Source organism: Anomalospiza imberbis, chromosome 6 (genome assembly GCF_031753505.1).
Source record: "Anomalospiza imberbis isolate Cuckoo-Finch-1a 21T00152 chromosome 6, ASM3175350v1, whole genome shotgun sequence".
Taxonomy (NCBI): Eukaryota; Metazoa; Chordata; class Aves; order Passeriformes; family Viduidae; genus Anomalospiza; species Anomalospiza imberbis.
This window is the reverse complement of record NC_089686.1, coordinates 56,321,078-56,344,652: the sequence shown is the minus strand read 5'-3', so window position 1 is coordinate 56,344,652 and position 23,575 is coordinate 56,321,078. Positions and strand designations below refer to the sequence as shown.

Sequence of the window (23,575 nt, the reverse complement as noted above, 5' to 3'; positions counted from 1 at the left end):
TTAATGGATTCTAGAGTGCGATAGAGCATATGGCAATTCCCAAACAGCATCCATCACTTGTGCTTCCCACAGGAGCCTCCCAGCTGTAGCAGCAGCAGCAGCAACCCATGGAGAACCATGGCTAAGCAGCCTTAAGCATGCTGCTGCAAAGGAAAGCCTGGGTAGGGCACAGGAACTCCCTGGCATTTGCAGGTAAGTACAAGGATGTGGGGGTGGACACGAGGCTGAGCTTGTCTCCAGGCTGACAATTTGATGGAAAGAGATGCTTTGACACTTGGCTTTTGCTGCATCATTCCCCAGTGAACTAGTTACTAAGGTTTCCTTTTAATGAAGGCATTCAGAGTCCAGAAATTAGGCAAGAGAAACACGGGAAAGGATGGGAGGTGCACACCAGACCACTTGGAAAAATGAGAAGGCTGAAGCTTACACAGATACTGCAATCCTGAAACATCCCAGGGAACTGCAGCAGCAAGAAGGAAAGGGACTTTTTACAAGAGCAGGTAGTGCCAGGATAAGGGGGAATGGCTTCCCAGTGCCAGAGCGCAGGGTCAGACAGGACAGTGGGGGGAAATTCTTCCCTGTGAGGGTGAGGAGGCCCTGGCACAGATCGCCCAGAGAAGCTGTGGCTACTCCATCCCTGGAGGTGTCCAAGGCCAGGTTGGACAGAGCTTGAAGCAACCTGGGATAGTGGAAGGTGTCCCTGCCTGTAGAAGGGTGTGGAACGAGATGATCCTTAAGGACCCTTCCAACCCAAATAATTCTAGGATTCTCTGACTCTATAAAATACCAGATCTATTAAATACCACCCATTTACACAGAATTGCCTGTTACAACTTTAAATAGGTTTTGTACAAAGCTGCCATGTGACAGCTATGCCAACAACACCCTAAAACATGCCTATAAGTAGTTTGAAAAACCAAGTCAAAAATATTCCGGGACAGCTTTTGCAGTAGTGTTTATAGAAAGAGCACAAGCTTTGCCAATCAAGGTTTTTAAAAAAATAACCCACACAAGCCCTGCTCATCTGATTTTTCATATATGCAAAATGCAAACTCGATTCCTTCGTGGCAGAAGGCTGAGTCTGGTAAAATATCAATCATATGTCACTTTGCTCAGATAGCTCTGGCACCCTTCCTGTTCCACGGGCAAAATGGAATAACAAATTATTCCTAAGGCTTTATTTTGAAGAACAAGGTGTCAGGTTTTTCTATAGTAAATATTAAAGTTCTTCTATATATTATAATCACACTCTTCCACGACTGCTTTAGGAGCTTCCTTCTAGCTGCTGAGCTTAAATAATTCAAGCTGCACCGTGATTCTGTGTTCTACACGTGCAGCTGCAAACTGTGCTGCCTGTGGGAATTTCAAGGGCAGGTGCATCCCCGCCAGCTCCTCTCCATGTCACGGAGCTGTCACTGCCATCCTATCACTGGATGTGGATTTCCCTTCTCCTCCCTCCAGTACATCTCTCCCACAAAGGTCTCCATTCACTCTCTCCTGACTGGGAACTGTCAGCACGGCACCCTCAGGATCCAAAGACAATACATTCCTACTCCACACGTTCAAAACTGGCTTTAGGGGAGATAAAAGAAATGCAAGAAATTCAGGGAAGGGGAAGGCATTCCTTCGATGTAACATTTAACTAAATGCTTGATTTAAATTTTTTTTTTCTTTCAAATAATCTTCATCTTATGTTCCTCACCTCAGTGTCCCTCAAAACTGCCTGTGCCCCACCTCAGCGTCCAAATCCTTCGCACCATGGTTCCAGGTATGGACTCCAGGAATTATCATCTCTGAGGAGTGCGAAAGACAGCCTGAATTTGAAAATTTAACAGACATGCATGTTTATAACCTCGACTTAAATTCACAGAAGCTTTAAATCCAAGCAGGCAAAACTAAGTTCTGTTAAAGAACAAGTTCATGTAGTATTTTTGAGGATTCTTGTGTTCTGACTCATCTCCAGTTGAAATACACTGACCAGAACTACCTCTTCAGACTAAAACTGCTACCTGAATTATTTTCAGTTCTAGAATAAGTACTTCAGACAGTATCATCTTGCATTTGGAAATACCTTTTGTTTTATATGGTTTAAAAAGTAGTAGCACACCATTTCACCCTCAGCGGGGTTGTGAGTGTCCATACAGCACAACAGCTCTCTGGGATTTCCTTCATCAAAGGTTTTGATTCCTCTTTCTCTTCAAAGTTTAACAGACATTTCAAAAGAAAACAGACTTTCTACTTCTTTATTCTCACTTTCTGATCATCACTTGAAACACCAGCTTTAACCCCACACGTTCCCAGCTGGGACAAAGGTGACAGAGGATGACTTATGCTGAGCATTTTTCCATTTGAGACTTTCAGTACCAATTCAAAACTCAAGTCAAAGAAAGACTTTACAGAACGGTTGCATTCCCACTGCAACTCCTGGAACCAAACCCTCTCCTTCCCTGATGTCTTGTAAACCACAGTGCCGCAATGAATGCCGAGCAGAGCTTAAATCCAGAGCCAACTTTGCTGGATTCGAACTAGAGTCAGAGAACCTAATTCTTCCCCGTGAGAGTGGTGAGGCTCTGGCACAGGTTGATGGAAGGTGTCCCTGTCCATGGCAGGGGGTGGAAATGGATGAGCTTTAAGGTCCCTTCCTACCCAAAACATTCTGGCATTCCATGAATCATAGAATGGTTTGGGAACTTCTGGAATAAAAGTCTAGATCTTGTTTGAAAATACACACTTTTTTTTTTCCTTCACAAAATACAGGACCAATCACCACCATAAATACAGGTGTATATTCACACATCTTCTGGTGACAAGGTTTTAGCCAAGGCAGAACTGCCAAACCTACCCAAACCCGCTTTAAACCCTTTCCTCCCTCTCATTAACACCAGAGACAGTATTTACAAATCAGTTACCCACAAAGTGAAGTAGTTCCACTTAAAATTTCACAGCTCAACTGGTTTCATGGATTAGGTCAGTCTGAAGAAATGTAGCACTACTGAATGGTGCTGCAACAGCTGATGCCTCCAAGAACATGTTCTTTAATTCCTAGGGTGTTAGCAGAGGAATCATTTAAATTTGGGTCAAATTGGATCATTTAAGCCCAGGAAGCAGGGGACTCAGGGTAGCCAAAGGTCCCGAGCTCAGCCAGAGGAACATTTCTAGGAACCAGCAGCTGGCACAGATCAGAAATCTGGTGAGAGAAAGCTCAAGCAGAAGCTGGATGTTGTAACATGTTAAAATCCCAGGAACCACAAGCCAAACACAGGCAATTCAGCCACTTTAGACAGGGAGAAGCCCAGCTCGCTGGAACGCTGCTTCCACGAGAGCCCGTTTAACTCCCATTAGGAGCTGCCCCAGCTCTTTCATCCCTTACCCACATCGTTAGAGGCATATTTAAACACACACCTTTGCTTGTGCCCCAGGTTTGATCAGCCAAGGCAACAAATACCACCTTTAAACAGACTGGACAGGGTTTGCAGCCCGTGCTGGGAGTGATCTGGTTTATATGCACTCATTAAGGCGCGTTTATCGACCCACACGGGCGTGATGCTGCTCAGCCGTTCGGAAAGGCAGCAATTAAACACACTCAGCTCTCCAAGTCAGGGCTAGGATCAGACTCTTTCAATAAGGTGGGTCTTACAGACTCCATCACACTGAAATATTACTTGGATTTCACTGCACCTTGCACAGCCAGAAGGAAAACAGACTTAAGAGCATCAGGAGCAATGACTAAGTTAGAGCCTTGGTCCCAAGAGCTCTTGGTTGAATTCTGGAGGGAGGCTGAACGCTTCTATTCTCCCACCAGAGTAGGTCACCATGGAGCCAGTGGGAACTCCAGAGGATAAACCATCAGCTCTCTGGCAAAGGAGCCTAATTACAACTTCCTCTGGGGAACCACAAAGCTTTCAAACAGTGCAGCCTAGCTTTATGGAAATGCCACAGCTGCCTCCGACTAATTTTCAGGAAGATCCCTTGAAGTCAGGCTGTGGCTTCATAACATCCAGGTGTGCTGAGTAGCGGGAAGAAGAGTCCTACAAGTACTGTTCTGCCCAGTGATGCTCTGATACTGCAATACCACCCCCCACGTGCTTCCTCCAGCCTCGAGGAGAATATTCATTATAGGGAAGAAAACAGCAAAACTTTTGAGGAACTCCCAGCACTGACAGGTGGAGAAACAAAAAAATAAGCAGAACTATCCCCTTCATTATCAGCTATAGGATTTGAGAACACTGACTGCACATTGAGGTGTTCAATGCATGGGGTCAGAGGATAGGGAAGAGAAAACTGCCCTCATTCATCCCAGTCACCGGCACAGGAGCAGAAGGGTAAAAGGTGCACACGGTTCAGAGCACCGGGCTCCAAGGAGTGGGGGACAAGGAGACAGCGTGTGAAGCCAGACCACGGGAAATGCGACCGGAGCTGCGATCCCAGAGGGATTCCTGAGCTGCACGAGCTGCCAGCTGAAGCAGAGCCAAAGTGGCAGCGGGAGACGCTCGCAGCTACCGGTCGAATGTCGGGAGAGCTGGCAGGAACTTTCCAGGAGCTGCTGGAAGATCCAAGCAAGCTGCAGCAAGCTCTGCTTTCCCAGGCTGTGCCCAGAGTGGAAAGGTAAACAGCTGATAAGGAGGAATGTGCTGCACAGCCCCCCCAAGCAGCCAGAACCCCCCTGCTATCCCACAGCTCGGCCCAAGGACAATTCCCAGTGCCCGTGCCCAGCACAAACCTCCCCTCGGCCAGTTTTGCTGCTGGCAGTCCAAATCTCAGGAGATTTGAACCAAAGAGGATCTGATGTTGGACAACAGCTGCAAAGAGCTCAGAGCTGAGGAGTTTCTGCCTCAGATTGCAGTTACAACGCACAAGGAGAGACGTGTCCACACAGGACATCCCCAGACACCAGAATTTCAGCTCCAGCTATTTGTCACAGTAAAACATTTTAAGGCAGCAGCATTCTTCAAAGTAAAATGACAGATAATATCCTCTTTTAGAGCTCCAAAGCTAGCTCCTCACTCTTCATTTCAATAACTAAGATAAACATTTTATTTAACAGCTGTATTAACAGGTAGAAACACACTTTGCTTCAGAAAGGCAGGCAGACTTACAGCCCTGGCTTTCTGCAGCATTTAAACTCTCAGTTCAAGATGAATTCCTGGAAATGGGGCGGGGGAACCCTCATTTCTTCTGAACAGAAACCAAGCACAAAGTCTACGTTTGAGTCTCCAGCTCCGCTGTTTCCCACCCTGCTTACAACTTTGCCACACACGTGCAGAGCTGAGTGACGCTTCCTAGAGGATGCCACAACTTCTGTCAGGTCTCTGCTGTAGTTGACACGGGGTCTGCAAAAGGAACAGACCCCAAATTACCTCTGGGGCCTCCTGCTCAGTGTCACTTCACAGCTTTCCTTCCCTGCCTCTGCTCGAGCTGGGGTGTGCCTGGAAGTTCTCACACCTCTGGTGAAGGATGAGCCCTTGGGGAGCCACAGCACCTGCAGCTTATCTGAGGGATCAGGAGCAAATATCCGAATATTCACTGACTTTCCTGCTCCCCTGGCAAGGCCTGTCACAGTTACTGCCCTCCAAACACAAGTACATCAGTGTGCAGCATTAAGGTGTTTTATCCTGGAATGATTTGGGTGGGCAGGGACCCCAGTGACCATCCCATTCCAACCCCCACAGGCAGAGACACCTTCCACTAGCCTAGGCTGTTCCAAGACTCATCCAACCTGGCCCTTTCAACTTGACAGGGACACTGGCCTTAAATTTATCTAAACACTTTCCACTCATATTTTTGTGGGGGTCTAAATACACATATGACGACTCCTTTGGGTCCACTCACATCTTGCTTTGCTCAGCTGAGGGCTGGATAGGTTTTTATATGGCTGCATGAGCTCTCCAGCCTGAGAGAAAGAAAACTAGGACCTCACTACCCAAACCCATGATTTCAAGCACTGGAAGTGGCTGCCCAGGACGGTGGTGGAGTCACCATTCCTAGAGGTGTCTAAGGAATGACTGGACACAGCATTCAGTGCTCTGGTCTGGCTGACAAGGTGGTGATCAGCCACAGATGGAACTCAATGATCTTGGAGGTCCTTTCCAACCTAAATGATTCTGGGATCTACATAAGAAAGTGCAGAGCTCTATGAGCTGGACTGAGGCCTCACAGAAGCACCTAAAGCCACTTTCCTTTTATTATTTTTAAATTCACTGTGTTTGTTTTACACATAACACAGAGTACTCCAAGATCAACCATCTGACCCTCAAGGCCTCCAGACACTGCTCTATATAGGGTTATTACAGTGAACTGGGGTTTAATTCTATTTAAATAGTGAAAAGTCAAAGCGCTGCTGCTGCGCTAGCTCCCTGCCCCTCCATGATCCATTTCTCCCCACTGCCTCCCATGGTTTCCTTGGAAACATATGCAAGCTTAAATTGGATTGACATTCACTTAGTGGACAGATGGAGTTTGGAACAGCCCAGCGCCTGAAATTCAAGGCCGAGCCTTGGGATATGTCACATTATCAATACAAAAAACAGCCCCCAAGCTTTGTGGGAAGGGGAAGGATCACCTAATTATTCAGTAACGAGCTCTGAGGTGGCATCTCAGGAAGGTCAGCGCTCACCCATTGTTCCTGATGAAAGCAGCGGGCTGAGCACGCGACCAGTTTTGTTGGGAGGGAAGGATTTAATTTTTGTTAAGCGCTGGGAAAACAGAGGAGTTCTTAAGCTCATTAGTGGTTTCAGGCAGGAGAACTGCTGCAGATCACACGTGGGCTGAGCACAGACAGCGATGCTCCATTTGCACTGTAATTAAGCCACTTGCATCCAAAACTTCATCCCTAGGCTGAAGTTATTCCTGGTAACTGATCCTGACCCACAGACACCAAGAGGGACAGGGTTTGTATCACTCCTTTACAGCCTCAGAGCTGGCAGGACTGCACTTTCAGCAAAGCTGGCAATTTATTCTCAAGTGAGAATTACTCCCTGGATCCTCTTCCACTATATGAGAAGAAACAGAACTGTAAAGAAATGAAAATAGCTTTTTTTTTTTTTTTTAAGGTTAAACATTGCTTCCCAACCATATTGTCTACCCTAACAGGATTGGAAAGGATTCACCTCTTTCCAACCAAAACACAAGGAGGACAGAAGAAATCCCACATAACTACATCCCTAGAGATCCCTGATGAAATCCAGCATCTAGGAAGGACAAGATGACCGAGTTCTTGGGAAGGAACAGGAGGGCAGCCAGCAGGCATTGCATATTCCCCCTCACCAGGAACTCTGCCCATCACATGCTTTGTTATTGCAGGGGCCATCTCCAGGTAATCACCAGCTCCAGGAATTAGAGACATGCCACAGAGTCAGGGTCACTAAGTAATTTTTAAAGAATAAATCCCCAAAATGCCTGGTTTGCTTCTGTTGTTTGTGCCATTTGCTGAAACCTAAGGAATTCCTGGGTTGGGATTTACCTGTCCAACTCAGCATTTCTGTACCTGTTCTGACACCTGGCATTTAGCCAGGATTTTAATAAAATCTCTTTTTTCTCTGTCTACACGTGAGCTGCCAGATCCTTTTCCTTTACTATCCTGCTCACCTTGGAGAGAGCTGCTCTGTCTCCTTACTCTGAGCCATCTCCAACCTTGAATCCATCCACTGACTTTGGCTGAGCTGAACAAAGGACCAAACCCAAACATGCCTCCTGCATCTGCTTCTTACGAGCTTTTTATTCATCAAAAATAAACCTCCTGCAGCCTGCTAGTTCCCTCCACAAGCCAGCACTTTCCTGCTTTCTCTCCTTCCAAATCATTCGTATTTATCAATATGTGATTATTGCAGCTTAATCCTCATTGCCTACACTCCCCCCGGTGCCTCTCCATCCTCCCTCAGCAGAGACCTCGATGCTCCTCTACACCCCGCCTCAAATCCTGCTCTTTTTTTTACAGAATTCCCAACCCTGAGCCAGCGAGAACACGCTCAACCGGCCAAGTGCCCTAAGAGAGCGAGCGCTCCCGAAGGGATTCCAGGGATGCGGGCCCCGGTCCCTTTCCAGCTGGGATGCTCGTTCGTTCCCCCAGCTCGCCCGGCGAGGAGGTGAAGCCGGGAGTGCGGGGGAGCTCCCGGCTCCAGCAGCCTCCGCCTGCGGCCGCGCTCCCCGCGGCGCCTGCTCCCTCCTGCCTCCCAAACTCAGCCCAGCCATCCTTCCCTCGCGTCCCGGAACTCCCCATTTCTCTCCTCCGCGGTCGATTTAAGCCTATCCCAGGTATTCCGCAGGCACCCGGAGACACAATGAAGACGAGCACCGGATAATGCTGTGCTGCGGGAAGGCTGGCTGAAGCTCCCGATTTTCCGTGCTTCCCACAGGCCACAGGCAGGAACAATAGAAGGCCAGGCACGGTGTAAGTAGGAAGCAGTGCCCGGGATCTCGATGCTTCCCTAGCACTGAGATTTTGTTTCAAGGATGATAATTTAGACACCGAAAAATCAGCTGCCAACAAAGCAGTTTTATTCCAATCAATGCGAGGAAAACGCCTGCCTTTTATTTCTAAGAGCCTCGTAAATAATTTGAAATATTGAGATACAGGCAGCCTCTAAAAGCCAAGATCTTTGATTTAAAAAAAAAATAATAAAAATCAAGGCTGTTGAGCTGTAGAGTTTCAAAGCTGAGCGTGAGAAAGCCCTTCAAAAACTGCTGGAAGAACAATGGGTGCCAGTGAGCTCTCCTGTGATGTGCCTTACAAAGGGGGAAAACCTAAAAATCATAATTTTCTTCAGTCATATCTTTGTTTAGGAGAACTGGGACACAAGGAATGCAGCACCAGGCAGCTCGGAGCCCAAGCGTAATTTTATTCCTGAGCACCACACGTTTAACGCAAATCCCACCCGCTCTCCACGTGCCTTTTCCCGGAGCGTTTCTGCCCACAACAGGGTAGTGCCCAGGGAATACAGCAGGAGAAAAATCCCACCTGGGCTGCATCCCTTTCTCTGGCAGGGGAAGGAGGGAGCCACAAGACACATGGATCCCAAATCCTCCCTGCTCCCAGCATCGCCGTGCCGGCTGTGCCGTCCCATGGGATGAGCTGACACCCTGCCAATGCCACCAGACTCCTGTCACGGTGCCTGGCTGCACGTGTGACAGCAAACACCCCTCAAAACCCTGTGCTGCCAACTCTCCAAAAGCACTGGGAATTTTAAACGGTGCAGGAAGGAGAACGACAAACCCAGGGATTCCAAACAGCCCTCAGGCAAGGTCCGGCCAAACACCTCTACCGAAAATGCACCTCTTTATCTAAGGCAGAGCTGCTAAAAGAGGTGATAAAAGCGGCATTCCCGGCCGTGCCACGTGGGAAGAGCGCAGCGGCAGGGCCCGGAGCACGGCGTGCTCCCGGGGAGTGACACACATTCCCTCCCTCCCCTGTTAACAGTGTTTGTTTAGCTGCACGCCAGCGGCACGGCTCAGACCCCAGGGGCGACTGCCCGGTGCCACCAGGCTCGCAGGGTGGTACACGGCTCATTCCCACCTGTTTTAATTTAAGGAAAGACGCATCCATGCGTTTCTTCGTCATCAACCAGCAAGAACCCAGCACTGCCAAATGTGAGCATCACTCACAGATCAGGCCAAAATCAACAGCGTCCCCTGAATTATTTTTTGACCCATGTGGAGTTAATAACCACCCAACCTCTATGGAAGATGCCCTGAAATTTAATGTATATCAGTAAGTAGCAGATTGAAGGGAAAACAATTGCTCCTCCAGGGCAGCCATCCTAATTTTCAGCTGCTTTTCTCCAGAAGCAGAGCAGCACTGCCATCCCCACTGAGGGGCTTCCACTATGATTTAAATCAAATTATTCTTTGGAAATTATACATCTGTAATTTTGAGAGACCAGAGATTTCGCAAAGGTTCAGGGGTTCAGTTCCCTCTGCTGACCATACTTCTTATATCCTGCCAGCTCTCCATACTCTGATTTTATAGAGGCTTCACCCCCATGGCCAGAGAAAAAATAACATGGAACAGATCAATTAACTCCAATGGCACAAATATTGACAGGGCCCAAATGAGTTGATTTTAAACCGGATTTATATTTATTTTTCTTAATGATACCCTTGGCTTCTCTTTTTAGTAACTTCAGTCCCTCATTTCACTTTATTACATGATAAAGTTTTCCAGTGTCTTATTCTTCTAATGGAAGAGGGGTTTTTTATTATTTTATTCACATGAAATATTACTGTGACTCTATTCTACTTTATTTATAATAAAGCTCCATGCTAAAATAGCAAATCTGAGCAATGACTGGACAAAGTTATGGCATTGTCACATACAATCTTGTTTCTTTCTGTCTTTTAAGAGATAAAACCAGTAGTATCAAATTTAAGTGTGTTTTCCCCATTTCAAGGATATCAGGTGCCAGTACAAGTGTGAAAGCATAGAGAGTTAAATTGTGATGGTCTTCCTACAGGTAACTCACTCACTAAGAACAACAATCTGGCCACAAATTTCAGTATTTTCTGCCATTAAATCCATGTCTTTGGTCTCAGTAAAAGAGGAGCTGCCATGCTGGACAGCTGTGATCATGGCTGAAGGACCCAAAGCCTCCAGTCCTCATGCTGAAGCACAAGGAACAATTCCTTCTTAGCATCCTCCACAAAACATCCCCTGTTCTTCCCTTTAAACACTGTCTGCATCCAAAACTGCGATGTCTTCCAGCCTTCACACTTGGAGAATAGCTCAAGACAGCCCAAATCTGCAGCTGGGAATATAACCAGCTCACCTATGAGCTGCTGGAAACAGGCACATAAATCATCACTCACACCGTGAGTTCAAGCAGGAGAGCAAACCAGACGGTCAGAGCCCTCGGATGGGGAAATCCCCCGGGACTGAAGCACATCCCTCTCGTCAGAGCCCAGCCACCCCAGCCCCTGCCAGCTCACAGCTTGTGTTTGAAGCTATTTTCAGATATACAACTTCTTTGGGCTGCTTATTTTTGGTTGGTTTTTCTTTTTTCCCCTGTATTCCCCAGTCATCTGCTTCATTTTTTATTATCAACATGAGAGTTATGACATCGTTCGGCTGGTTGGGTGTGAGGCCAAGGCTGTTCTGCTGCTGCTTCCATGAGTTGTATCCCCGTGGTTAACTGAGATCCCAGAACCAGTGAGCTTGGAAAAGAACTCCAAGATCATCGAGTCCAACCTGTGAACAACCATCACCTTGTCGCCCAGCCCAGAGCACTCAGTGCCACACCCAGTCCTTCCTTGAACACCTGCAGGGATGGGCATTCCACCACCTCCCTGGTGTCAGCCCCTTCCAGTGCCTGACAGCCCTTTATATGAAGAAATCTCTCCTGATGTCCAAAGTGGGACAACTAACTGGGAGATGGGGCAAAAAAACCCTCACGCAGTTCCTTTTGGATGTGATATTTGCACATCTGAGCACACCTTCTTGTTTTTGCAGAGCCAGATCACTCATTCATTTGCTTGTGATCTGAACATGATGCCAAGCAGAGAGCATGCCTTTGCCTACCACTCCTAATTATTTTTCAACTGTTTACTTTGGACAGATTTGCTGCTAAGGGCTTATTTTCAGTGCTGCAGCAGCACTAGAAAAGCTTTTGCTGAAGGGTGGATTTCCCCTCAAACCACGGCCAGGCGATCCCTAAATCGGATCTCCAGAGACTGGACCAGCACACGTGTCCCACAGAGCCTCCGAGTCACACAACAGCGATTAACACCACCACAGCAAACAAAACTAACCTGCATCACCTAAAACACAACACGTTCCACCTCAGCAGGAGGAAGAACTTTCCACTGAGTGTGGCAGAGCACAGGAACAGGCTGCTCAGGCTGTCTCCCTCTCTGGAGACATTCCAAGCCCACCTGGACACATTTCTGTGTCACCTGCTCTAGGTGGGGATGGTCTCCAGAGGCCCTTCCAACTCTAACTGGTTAAAAAGCCAAATAAACACTAAGGCTTCCAGAGAGGAAACAGAAAGGTGATGAAGACGAACTGGCAAGAAGGACAGAGTACCAACACTTAACTGAATGATTCAGTTGGATGAGAACACGTCAGTGGCCTCCAAAATAACATTTCTGCCTCAAGACACAAGGGTGTGACTGTTTTTCCCCTAAACCCCACATTTCTAAGTTGCATCTTATTGTTCTGTGCAACTGTCACCATCAACCCCCAGCAAACAAAGCATCCAGAAAGGATCCACTCGCACAAAGTTCAAGGAATTGTTTTTCCCTGCAGGCTTGGCGTTTTCCAGCTGATTTTACACCTATCAGTAGCACTACACTTCTCTGCTCCAGCTGGAAAGCAGTTGGAAATGTTGCACTGAGTTCATGAGGAAAACAAACAGAAATCAATGTTTAAATCCAAAACGTCCTGGTAAATCACACTAATGCACTATTTCCTATCACCAGCAAGCATTTAGACAGTTCCAGCTGAAGCTCGGGAACGATTCAGGTAGCCAGGACATGACAAACGTGAAGGATGGCCCGGGATGAATATGTGAGCAGGATATTTCTGTTAAAGCGATCAGCAGCGTGCTGGTATTTAAATCACATTAAGATTTCAAAAGCATCAGTCTATCACGCAGCTCGTGTCACTCTTTCTCACAACCACGAGAACCAGAAGGCTTAAAATAAAACCCCGAGCCCCCCAGAACACCACTGAGCCCCTCAGCGTGGCACAAGCACTCGCTAATTGTGGCAAACTGATGGACAGATCAATTAACCAGGCAAGCAAAAGCCCGGCAAAGCCTCTTGCTTTGAGGTTCGCCTGCTCCTGACAATGATGACTTCAGATGGAGAGCGAGCACGAGGGACAGCTGGATTCTTTAAAACAAAACACAACCAGAACCTCTTTCAGATAAGCATTTTGTGCAAAGAGAGAGGGGAGGGGGAGAGGCAAACAGAATAGATCCCAAATGCTCGTATTTTTTAAGTTTTCATGGCTGCTCTTGTGAAAGAGAGGGGGTTCCTGCGTCTCCCTGTGCCGGGGCAGGGAAAGGGACATCGGGGTGTGGGTATCCCCGTGTTGGGGCTGGCTGTCAAGCAGGAGCCCGGGGAGCACTTGCTAGTCTTCCTGAGATCTGCCCAGTCACATGTGCTGGCTCCTGCGCCTTATAGAAGCAGCTGGAAAAGAGGGAGCCAGCGGAGCTGCCTCCATTAGGAGCCACCGCTACACAAAAGGAGAAGAGGAAACAAGCCGTCGGCTACCGGAGCAGCCGGCAGGAAAGGAGAGATGTCCAGAGCCACGGGGAGCGCACGGCAAGTGGGAAAAAATCACGATGGAAATGAAAACTGCTCTGCTATCCCCCAAAGAGGCTCGGTGGTACCTGCTTGACAGGGACACGGGGCTCACAGCCCGCCCGGCATCACATCCTGCAAACCATCGGGAACTCGACGGACTCAACCGCTCGACCCTCCAGGGGAGGGGCTCATCGCCCCGTTCGGCCGTGGGGAGCCCCAGGACACCAAGCCCCAGCCAGCCCGTCCTGTGCCAACTCCCGGCCGGGCAGCGCCGGTTCAGCTCCGAGATCCGGAGGCGCCGAGGACAGCGACGGCTTTCCCCGGGAATCGCCTCCGATCCGGCGATGCCGAGGCGAGCAGCCCCTCGGGCAAGGAGCCCCCCGGGGCCGCGAGCCCCGCAACTCCCCCGGGCCGCCCCGGCCCGGCCCCGCCGCCTTTGTGCTGCCCGGGCGGCAGGGGCGGAGGAGCCCGGGGGGGTTCGGCGGGGCCGATCCGGCCTCGCACCGGAGGGACCGCGCGGGGTAACGGCGGCTCGGCCCGGCCCGGCCCACCCGCCACCGAGCCCGCCGTGCCCTCCCGGCGCTTCCCCGCCGCCGCGGGAAGTTCCCGGTGGCCCCGCGTACCCCCCGCCCCCCAAACCCCGGGGCGGCGGCACCTGCTCTCGGCCCGGCGGAGTTCCCGGAGGCGGAGGGACGAGCCGGCGCCGCGGGGACCGCGTGTGGACTCACCGGGAGGCTGCCGCAGGCCCCGGGGGGGAGAAATCCAGCGGCGGGAGCGCCGCGAGTCCCGAGCTCCGCGCTGCTGCTGCGTCAGCGCCGCCGCCTCCTCCGCTGCGGGATGGGGACGAGGCGCCACCGCCGCCGCCCGCCCCTGGCCGCGGGGCGTCGCGGAGCGGGCGGGCGGGCGGAGGCCGGAGCGGGCGGCGGAGGGGCCGGGAGGGGCGGAGAAGGGGGCGGAGGAGGGACCGGAGGAGGGACCGGGGGCGCCGCCGCCGCCGCCGCCGCGAACTCCCCGCAAGCCGCGAGCGCCTCCGGCCTCCTTCCTGCTTCCTCGTCCGCAGCCAATCGCCGCCCGCCGCCCGCCGCTCGCCCCGCCGCGCCGGCCAATCACGGCCGCCTCTCCCCGCGGCCGCCGGCCAATCGCCGCCGCGCCCGCCCCCGCCCCGAGCCCCCCTCGGCGCCCCCCCACTCCCCTCACGGAGCCCCCCACTCTGCCGCCCCTCGCCCGTGGCGCGGGATAACCGGGAAAACCGGGAAAACCGCCCCACGGGAGCACTGGGGTAGCCCCCGATGGCCGCGATTCCCTCACAGGACGGGGGCGTGAGGCGGCCTCGCGCGCCAGTCGGGCCCCCCCCCGTGGGTCCCTCAGAGACGCCCGAGGCGCCCTCACACCTCGCGGGTGTGCCCGGCGCATCCCGGGGGCAGTCACCCTTAAACCGAGCCCTGCATCCAAACTCCGGGAAAGTTGCATGTCCCAGGGGTCCGGCGGGAGCTCCGCTGAGAGCTGCCAGGGAGGAGAGGCAAAAGGCAGAGCGGTTTTGAGCGCCCATCATTCCCACCCCGAGATGGGCACTGGAAAGGCCACGGACAACCCCTGTGTGGTAGCTATCCCTGAGCAGCCTTGTGAGTCAGCACCAGGGGAATATCCCGTTGCATTTTATTGGGGAAAAGGCCGACAGGGAGTTCTCAGGTGTCCCAGAGCTTCCCCACAGAATCTGTCCTCACTGCAACACTCAGGTGTCCATGGCTTCTATGGTCTTACCGACAGGTGAGACATGGCAGCAGTGAGAACATCTGGAAAACTCCGTATTTTCCTGGTAAAATGAGCTTAAAGCCCTAAAGCAGACCCAACAAGCCACAGAAGTTATTTGATCTTTAGCAGTACCACAGTCCCCATCCCTGAAGCCTCTCCATCAGTTGCAGAATGGGGTTTTTCCATAGAATCATGCAATCTTCTGAGTTGGATCCACAGGAATGGAGCCCCACTCCAAGTCCTGCACAGGACAGTCCCCAAATCCCACCATGTGCCTGAGAGCATTGTCCAAACGCTTCTTGAGCTCTCTCAGGCTTGGAGCTGTGACTGCTTCCCTGGGGAGCCTGTTCCAGTACCAAATTTCTCCTATTTCTTTTAAATTTGGGAAACAGCTGGGAAGGAACTGGCACATGGAACAAGCAACCCACGGGGCTCCAGGAGATAAATACACACACAGTGAGGGCGAGACCCTGATGATCTGCTTGAAATTCAACTAAACTGCAGGAGACATAAGAGCCTGAAATACTTCCTGCCTTGTTCCGGTGGTCCACAGGGATCTTGCAAAATACAGCAGGATCAAGCACTGGTATGATTATTGCAGGATCCAGATGTTGCACAGGAGAAGCTTGAGAGGAAATGCAGCTATTTGGAGACACTGATTCCTGAAACAAATACCAGTCATTGGTGATGGAGCAGGGAAAAATAAGTAACTTTAACAGCTACACCCCTGGAAGCCCTCAAGGTGCAGAAGGGCAACTCTCCGTAAGAACTCTCTGATATTGTTTATGAGCTGGACTTGGATGATCCTTGTGCATCCTTTCCACTTCAGGATATTCTGTGATTACCCCATTTCACTGCTGCCCTTTGGAAATGCAACCTTTGGAGGAGACTTTTCCAGGCTCTTCTTAATACAGCTGGACATCACCAAGAGCCACTCCATAAGCACAAAGGTTCTGTCTCCTCAGACCAGAACTGCTCCCCACCTGAAAAGCAAAGGCAGCTCATGGTGCTGCCAAATTGTTCCCTAAAAATGATATTTTATTGGAGTCTTTCCCTCTGCTGTGAGCCACAGGAACAGGAGGGAAATCACAGCACACTGAGATCAGAGTTCAATTTTGGTGTTACACAGAGCACACTTACTCCTGTTGCTAGATGTGTTCAAGTGACTTCCAACATCTACCACCTCAGACTCCCATAGCTAAACAGAATGATATTTGAGCAGAAAAGTGAAGAATCCGAGAATTTCAAAGTTCTGAAATCCCCCTGCAACTCGAGCAATAAACCCACAGTGTCACAGTGTTCCAGAGGGAAACACTTGGGCAAAATTCATGATGAAAGTTGATGACAAATATCATTTAACAGCTGCTGTCTGGGGAAAGTGGAGGTGAGGCCACATTCCCTCTTTCAGGTGTCTGGAATAGGAGAACATCTGGACAATGGACAGGTTGAGGATGGGGAACTGTGTGTTCCAGAGCTGCACAAGAGTGTGAAGCACAACGGAGACATCTGCAGAGCTCCCTCTCTTTTGAGATACTAATTTATTCTCAAGTGGGGCCTTTCCTCGTCCCTTTCTCAGAGGGGTGAGCGGGAAAAATGGGAAGTTAATTGCTGATTCCAGAACAATATGTCTGTGTGTCTGCCGGGCTCCAGCCTCTGTCAGGCAGCGACACAGCCAAGACGCAGCATTTGGGCTTTTTCTCCCCTTATTAACTGGGAAGAACAAACCACCAAAGCCCTGACATGAGATCTTCCTACTCCAAATTCTGGTCTGTTTTTTGGACAAGGGATAACATCCAGGGCTAAAGACTGCCTGAAGAGCAGCACAACAAGAATCTTTGTCCCCAGCTCACAATTTGGGCTGTGGCAGCACCTTGCTGATGTAGTACCTGTTGGCAAAAGGGTTCTAAAGCCCCATGGCTCTGGGGGAGCCGGGCCAAGAACCAGCAGGGATTAAGAGATTGTCCCTCATTGCATGACTTGCCTCCAGATACTGGGGTGGGATAGGTACACAGAGCTGAGCCAGCACTAAAGGGAAAGAAGGAAAAAGAGGATTTCACCGTTAACACAGGGAAAACGATCTTTGCATTTTCTGAGTTTGAGTTTCAGTAAAAACTTTAGTTGTCCCACAGGAGAATGGGGGAGAGCCCCAGCACCTCACTGTGGGTCAGGCTGGGAGAAGGGTGTTTGCACTGCACACTCAGAGCTCTCTGGCTTTCAGGAACAACTGTGGTGAGTTTTAAAAAGTCACAGGAAATCCAAGAAGAAAAATCCCCCAGCAGGGCTGCAAGAACAGAGAAAGGGAACCTGGAGCTCTGGTGTCCGTGATGGCAGGAGGCTGGCAGCACCTCTTTTTAATCCAAGTGGGGAGGCAGTGCATCCCTGGGAGCACCTGAGCTTCCTGCAAAGCCACAAACTGATGGAGAGCTTCCATTCCACTGGCAGCTTGCAAATAGGCATGGAAGCTTAAGCAACAACCCTAATCCGAGTAAGCTCACTCACTAAGAGCGGCAGTGTGGAGGATCCTGCACCAACTGGTTCCTTGGCCGGGCCTCAGGGAAGGACTTGGCTGCAGGGAAGAGCCGGCACATCTGCGAGGGGGAGGATGGCCAGCCCCACCTTCCCAAACAGCCTCGTGGCCACAGATGGGGATAAAGCCATCTTTGGGTCTTTATGTGGCCCCCGTTTGGCTGCAGTGACAGTGCTGGGTTAAAAAGTCTTTAATTCAGCATATCTCAGCTGCATCCCATAGGGATCCTACTCTTTCCAGGCATGTCCCCCACCAAGAAACATCCCCAAATCCAGCTGTGTGATCCCATCCCTCTTGACATCTCCTCAGAAAAGGTGCTGGTGCTGCACTGGCTTGCTGGCAAAGAGATGGGTTTTGGTGGTACCCTCCTTTCCTTCCCCCTTCCAGGGTTAACCCAGTAACTGCAAAAGGCCAAATGAATCCCTGGTGGAGCTCCATGGACTGACTTGGAATTCTATTACACCAAAAAAGCAAATTGGCTGTGAGTGTTCAGGTCTGCAGCAAACCAGCTGTGGTTACAGAGGCAGCTTCCTCTGAGATTTCTGTTTAAACATCAGCATTTGCTCATTTTTAGCTGGGTGAAATATTCTCCTTCTTCCACCGGAAGAAGCCAGAAAGGATTCAGGCTGGAGGAGAGGGCTCTGCCAGCACAGAGCTGTCACACAGGATCTCATTACCTCCCTGGAGAAATCCAAATTACTGTATTGGTGTCTCAGGGAATCATCTGCAGCTTTTTGGTGCCGTTGCTGCTACAAAGGTTTCATTTCTCATTTATTTTAATTTGTTTTAGTTTTAGAAAAGTTCATGCCGTTTATATCTGATATTGTCTATGAAGCAGCAGTGCCAAGGAAGTTCAGCAAATGAAAGGGGATTGCTGTGTTCTATTTCTTATTTCACCTCTCATCTTAACACTTTAAAGTGCTTTAGTAAGGAATATATGACAGATATAATATATATAATTTATTGACAGAGGACAAAAAGAGAGGGACAATGAGAATAGCTCAGTGGAGACCAGCACAGTCAGGAAATGAGACTGGATTGAATTAAAGCAGAAAATCACAGCACTGAGTTAAGAACATCCCTGAGTGTTACGGTGCATAGAGGTGAATGTGTGTACTTCAGTACATTGCAAAATCAGGATTAAAAGCAAGGACTTTGCCTTATGAGCTGGGCCGTGGCAGGGAGTGACAAACTCTCATGCACAGGAAGGATAAATGTCCTGCCTTGCGTTCCCAAGGTAGCCATTCTTTTATGAAGTGTGATTCACAAAACCAGGGAGGCTGAGAGGATCGCAATGCAAAACACATGTCCCAGAAAGTCAGGATGGGAAAGCAAGTAGCAATTATGGGACCATCTGTGCTGTGGGACAGGCTGAGGCAGAACCAGCACCAGTCCTTCACCCCTCTGCGGGTGGTTGGGCTGGGGCAAACGCTTCAGCTGTGGTCTGCTTGGAAAAATCAGTGGGAACAAACCCATGGCTGCTTGTACAACTCCTTGCACAGAATGAATACAGGAAAAACCTAATAAGAAATCCCAAAGGCACCACTCAGCCAATCTGCATTTCCAGAGAAACAGCTGGATCAGCAGGAAATCTTCATCTCTATTTCATATCCCTCAGGTGGGTGGGAGCTCGTGCCAGCACACGGACATGCAGACAGGGACGTTCCTCAGTGGGGGAGATGTGTCTGCTCCTTCACACTGCTGCCAGCACAGGGACACAGGGACATTCCTAATTTCCTGTGTGAAAAGGAATCATCACTCCTGGATGCTTTACTGTTTCCTTGTCCCCAAGCTCTCAAATATGTCCAGCACCCTGAGGCCCACCCAGAGTCCCATTCAGAGATGTTTTCAGCCCTTAGCATTGTTTTTCATTCCTTACTTTCAGCAGCTGGAGACAAGATCAGCACAAGGAAGAACAGATATCTCCGTGGCCTTTTTGTGGGACATCAGGAAAAGCTCCAAAATCTTCATTAAGACAATAACAATATCTCAGTGTTGGGGGAAAATACACACACACACACACACATATCTGTTAATCCTCTGCCTCATCCCAGGGGTCGGGGTTGAATCTGGGCTCAACACTTACAGTCTGAAGCTGCTGCATCTCCATTCCTTGTTGGCCATGCATGAGGCACCCAGTGGGAAGGTTTGCAGTTCCCCTGTACAAATCTCCTTCTTAGGGACATGGTTTAGTGGTGGCCTTGCGTGCCGGGGGAACGGTTGGACTCGATGGTCTTAAAGGTCTTTTCCAACCTAAACGATTCCATGATTCTATGATAATCCTATTAGCATTAACATGGGCTGTGTGGCTAAATCCCCACATTCTGCACAGAAATTGAATCCCTGAGGGGTTGGGTTAAAATAACAAATACTCAGAAAGGGAGAGATGGGAGCAAAGAAGGGTTTGCCCAGTGATGGTGTCTCCTATGGGAAGTAAATCAGGCAGTGCTCAGGGATTTGGAGCTGTTGTGGAGAGTCATCTGGATTGGGGAGGGATCTGGAGGATGTGCAATTGGCTGGGGAAAATGCTGTGCCCTGGGTGGACAGCACCTCCTTAATTTTGTTTCCTCACTGTTGTTTGATAGCAGTGAGAGAGAAAAAGGAAAGGAAAAAAGGAAGAGTCAGCGCACCATTTCCTCCAGACTTTGAAACACAGGATGGGTTTTGAGGGACAGTCGAGCAAGTGCTGGCGCTGTGGGGAGAGCAGAGAAAAACCCTGGTGCAGAGACACCATAGCAGGGGAGGAACAGCCATGCTCAAAAAGCTGGAAAACAGGCAGAACTACCACAGCCATTGATGTTGAGGTCCTGTCCACGTGTCCAACGGCAGGATCTTCCCATGGGATGGAGTGAGGCATGACAAGGGTGCTGGACAATGGGGAAGCTGTTCCAGAGGAGGATGTGGGCCCCATGGCTGCGGGTGGCCACAGCCCTGGGCTCAGCCACAGGCTTATCCCAATGCCCTGGCTGCTGCAGCCCTTGCAAAAATAGTCATTAACCCAAATATCCTCATTAGGTCCTCACGTGAGGACTTGTAGTCCACCAAAGAATTCCTGCAGCGTGAAGATTTCTGCTCTTTTGAGATACAAAGGAGCCTGGAGAAAAGGGAACTTTAATTCAGGAGACCCTGAATGATAGTGATCACTCTTGGCCTCACATTTAATGACCAGTTTATTCCTCAGAAGTGTCCATGAAGTGAATGGTGGCACAGCCTTGCTCGTGTCCCAGCTCAGAAACCCCCAGCGGATTCACACTCAGCCTGGAAACTGACCAAACTTAAACAAAGTGGGTTGTTCATACTGTTTGGACAGAGCCTTGGATCAAAACCCATTTATTCTGCTATTACTATTCATTATTCCCTCCAGTGGTACCCTGGATGTTTGAGCTGGGATCTGCTTAATCCTGTAAAGCCCAGCTTCTCCTCGTGCCAGAACGGGGAACAAAGTCATAATTCTCCATTCGCAGCCTCCCAGGCTGTTGCCATGGGAATGATGCAATGTTCCCAATTCCTGGGGCTGCTCTCCTGCCAGTTCAGGTAGGAGAAGCCACTTTCCTGAGGGAAGAGTGCCCTGGATTGAGTGCTGTGCTTTGACAATTAGCCAGGGAAGTTACAGATCACTCCATCAAAGTGACAGCTCCACACTCACGGGGACCTGGTTTCTGAATTGGAAATGAAGCCCTGGGCAAGCCTGGCTCACTGGGGGTACATGGAAGTGCTGGATCTGTACCTTGGAGTCCTCAGGTACTAACAGTCCCACTGTGTTTGTCCTATTTAGAGCCTTCCCCAGTATTCCCCATCCACATCCAGGTCCCGTCCCGCTGTGCCCAGCTCCTTACCCACAGTGACACCCCAAAACAGGCTCCTGCCCAGGAGCCCATGCTCGGGGCTCCCCGCAGTCTCGAGTCTGTGCCTGGGCTTAGGCAGGATCTAGTGGAGGCTTTTGAAGTACTAAAATCCCCAGGGCGTGCTGAAGATGCATTTGGGTATGAGGGGCTGGTGTGGTAAGAACTCCCAAACTTCACCTGACAGCAGCAACCCTGATAAATCCTCCTTATTCCATCATTGTGGTCAAAGATTACCCCAGCCCTGCCTTATCCCCAAAACCAGGGGGAACTGGGGCACTTGTCTACTTAGAACGCTGGTATAGGTTCCAGCCAGGCCCCACTCCATAAAAGCACCCTTCTGAGTTTATGGAAGGAAAAGTTGCTAAAAAGTGTTACTTAGTGTAAAGTTCAGTTCACCCAGTGAGAATCCAGAGCTGCAGGAAGTTTCAAAGCTAAAATGGGGAACAGGGCAGGTCCTGATGGGAGCCTTGTCCAAACCTGTGAAGATAAAATTGGTTAAAAGTCACCCTCTTTCCCCCCACTTCTTTTTCTTCCATAAACCACATAAAACTGGAGCCCCAAACCCTTAGAGATGGCTCCTCCCTTCCTCCTATCCTTAAGACTTCAAAGCATAACCTGAAAATTCCATCAGTACATGATTACTCCTATGCCTTGCCCTAAATCTGGGTCCGAGTGGATCATCTCTGTACCAAATGTCCTTGTGCTGTTCTCTGTCACATTAGAACCCGTGCAGCCCTGGACTGCCCAGATTGGTGTCTCCTCACCCAGCAATGAGAGTTGGTGGTGTCCAGGCAAGTCCTTCCTGCTGCACAGGGACTGGATTTGGAGAGCTGACTGGTTCCTCTCTTTAAAAAAAAACAACATCCTTGATCCAGGGAGGTTGAACACAGGGGACCAAACAGGAGGCTGGTGCAGAGGGAAGCCCCTCAGAGCCCTGCCAAGGTTGGAGCTTGGCCGTGCCTTTGGGAGAGAATTTTCCAGCGAGCCGTGCAGCACAGTGGGTCAGTGTCCTGCCCAAACAGCCTTGTTTCCTTCCCAAAATGTCACGTGAGGTTTAAATCCTTCCTAAAGTCAGGATATATCTAATTTCAGCTTCTTCATCCACACATCCAGTTTCCTCAGGAAAGAGGAGAACTCAAGGGTTTGATGTAATCTCTGTGTGACAAATGCATGCTGGCTCTTTTATCACCTGGTTATCTGCCAGGTGCTTCTATAGATCTAAAACCTCCGGTACTCCAGAAGCTTCCCAGGCATCAAAGTACAGCTGAGCACTAAATAATCCCCTTGGTCTTCCTCTTAACACTTGGGAAGAGGAGTAGGAGTTGATCTCTCCTCTGTGGGACAGGATGTCTGATGGAAATTGCTGGATCCTGAAGCTCCTCAGCATCATGAGCGCCAGATCCAGAGACACAGAGGTCTCTCAATTCCCTCTAACTTCCCCAGCCAGCCCCCTGCCCTCCCTCCTTGTCCCTTATCCCTCTGACCCAGCTCTGTGCAACGATGAAAACTGGGTTAATAGATGAAAGAGGAATTGCTAAAGCAAATATTTTCTTTCCAAATCTCTCTTCATTAGCTATAAACACAGGGAACCGCTGCAGATAACAAGTGTGTTTTAGAAGGTTGTGGCTCTGTGGTGAATGCAGGGACTGGGGATACATGGATTTCTGATTTTTTCTTAAAACCAGCATTGCTCCAGCACCTCATCCCTACTTTGTGGCCCATCCCTAGGGCTGGAGAGGGAACTGTGGCACAGTTCCAGCATGGTTCTTTCTTCCCACAAGAGCCGCTGGGGTGGAGGATGTCATTAAATCCTGATAATCCCAATTTGGTGGGCAAAGATGTCTTCAGACACCCTTCAGGGGACACATCAGCCTTCAAAAACAACCTCCTGGCCAGAAAAATTTTCTGGCAGCAGCAGTGGAGCAACAAAACCCATGGAGGGAAGACGCTTCTCTCACTTCAACATCAACCTAAGAGCAATGGTGATGTAAAAATCCCCCCAACCTTCGGGAAAAGGGAATACAAATGTGATTGGAACACCTGAGGGGCATTAAATCCCCAGGAGTTCTCCTGGTGTCTCTTGTCCAGAGCTGGAGCCGGCTCACGAACCCGGCTTTGCTGTGATTATAATCCTTAATTTCTGATTTTGCCACCTGCACTATGTTTCATGAAATTTTAAAGCTAATGCTCTGCCAAACTCAAAAGCCAGTGGAGC

The 23,575-nt window shown here is 49.9% G+C and overlaps 1 protein-coding gene across 7 annotated transcripts in view; it reads right to left on the bottom strand.

Moving 5' to 3' along the window:
- Positions 1-14,284, bottom strand: part of BAHD1 (bromo adjacent homology domain containing 1) — a 50,541-nt gene extending 36,257 nt beyond the window's left edge. For 4 of the 7 annotated variants that reach the window (XR_011000319.1, XM_068194541.1, XM_068194538.1 and 1 more), the window contains exon 1: positions 13,965-14,284. The gene's annotated coding sequence lies outside the window, so the exon portion shown is untranslated. Of the gene's footprint in view, positions 1-13,322; positions 13,712-13,964 lie in introns of those variants that run through there. The other 3 variants (XM_068194537.1, XM_068194536.1, XM_068194542.1) reach the window with 3 other exon arrangements.
- Positions 14,285-23,575: the final 9,291 nt, after the last annotated feature.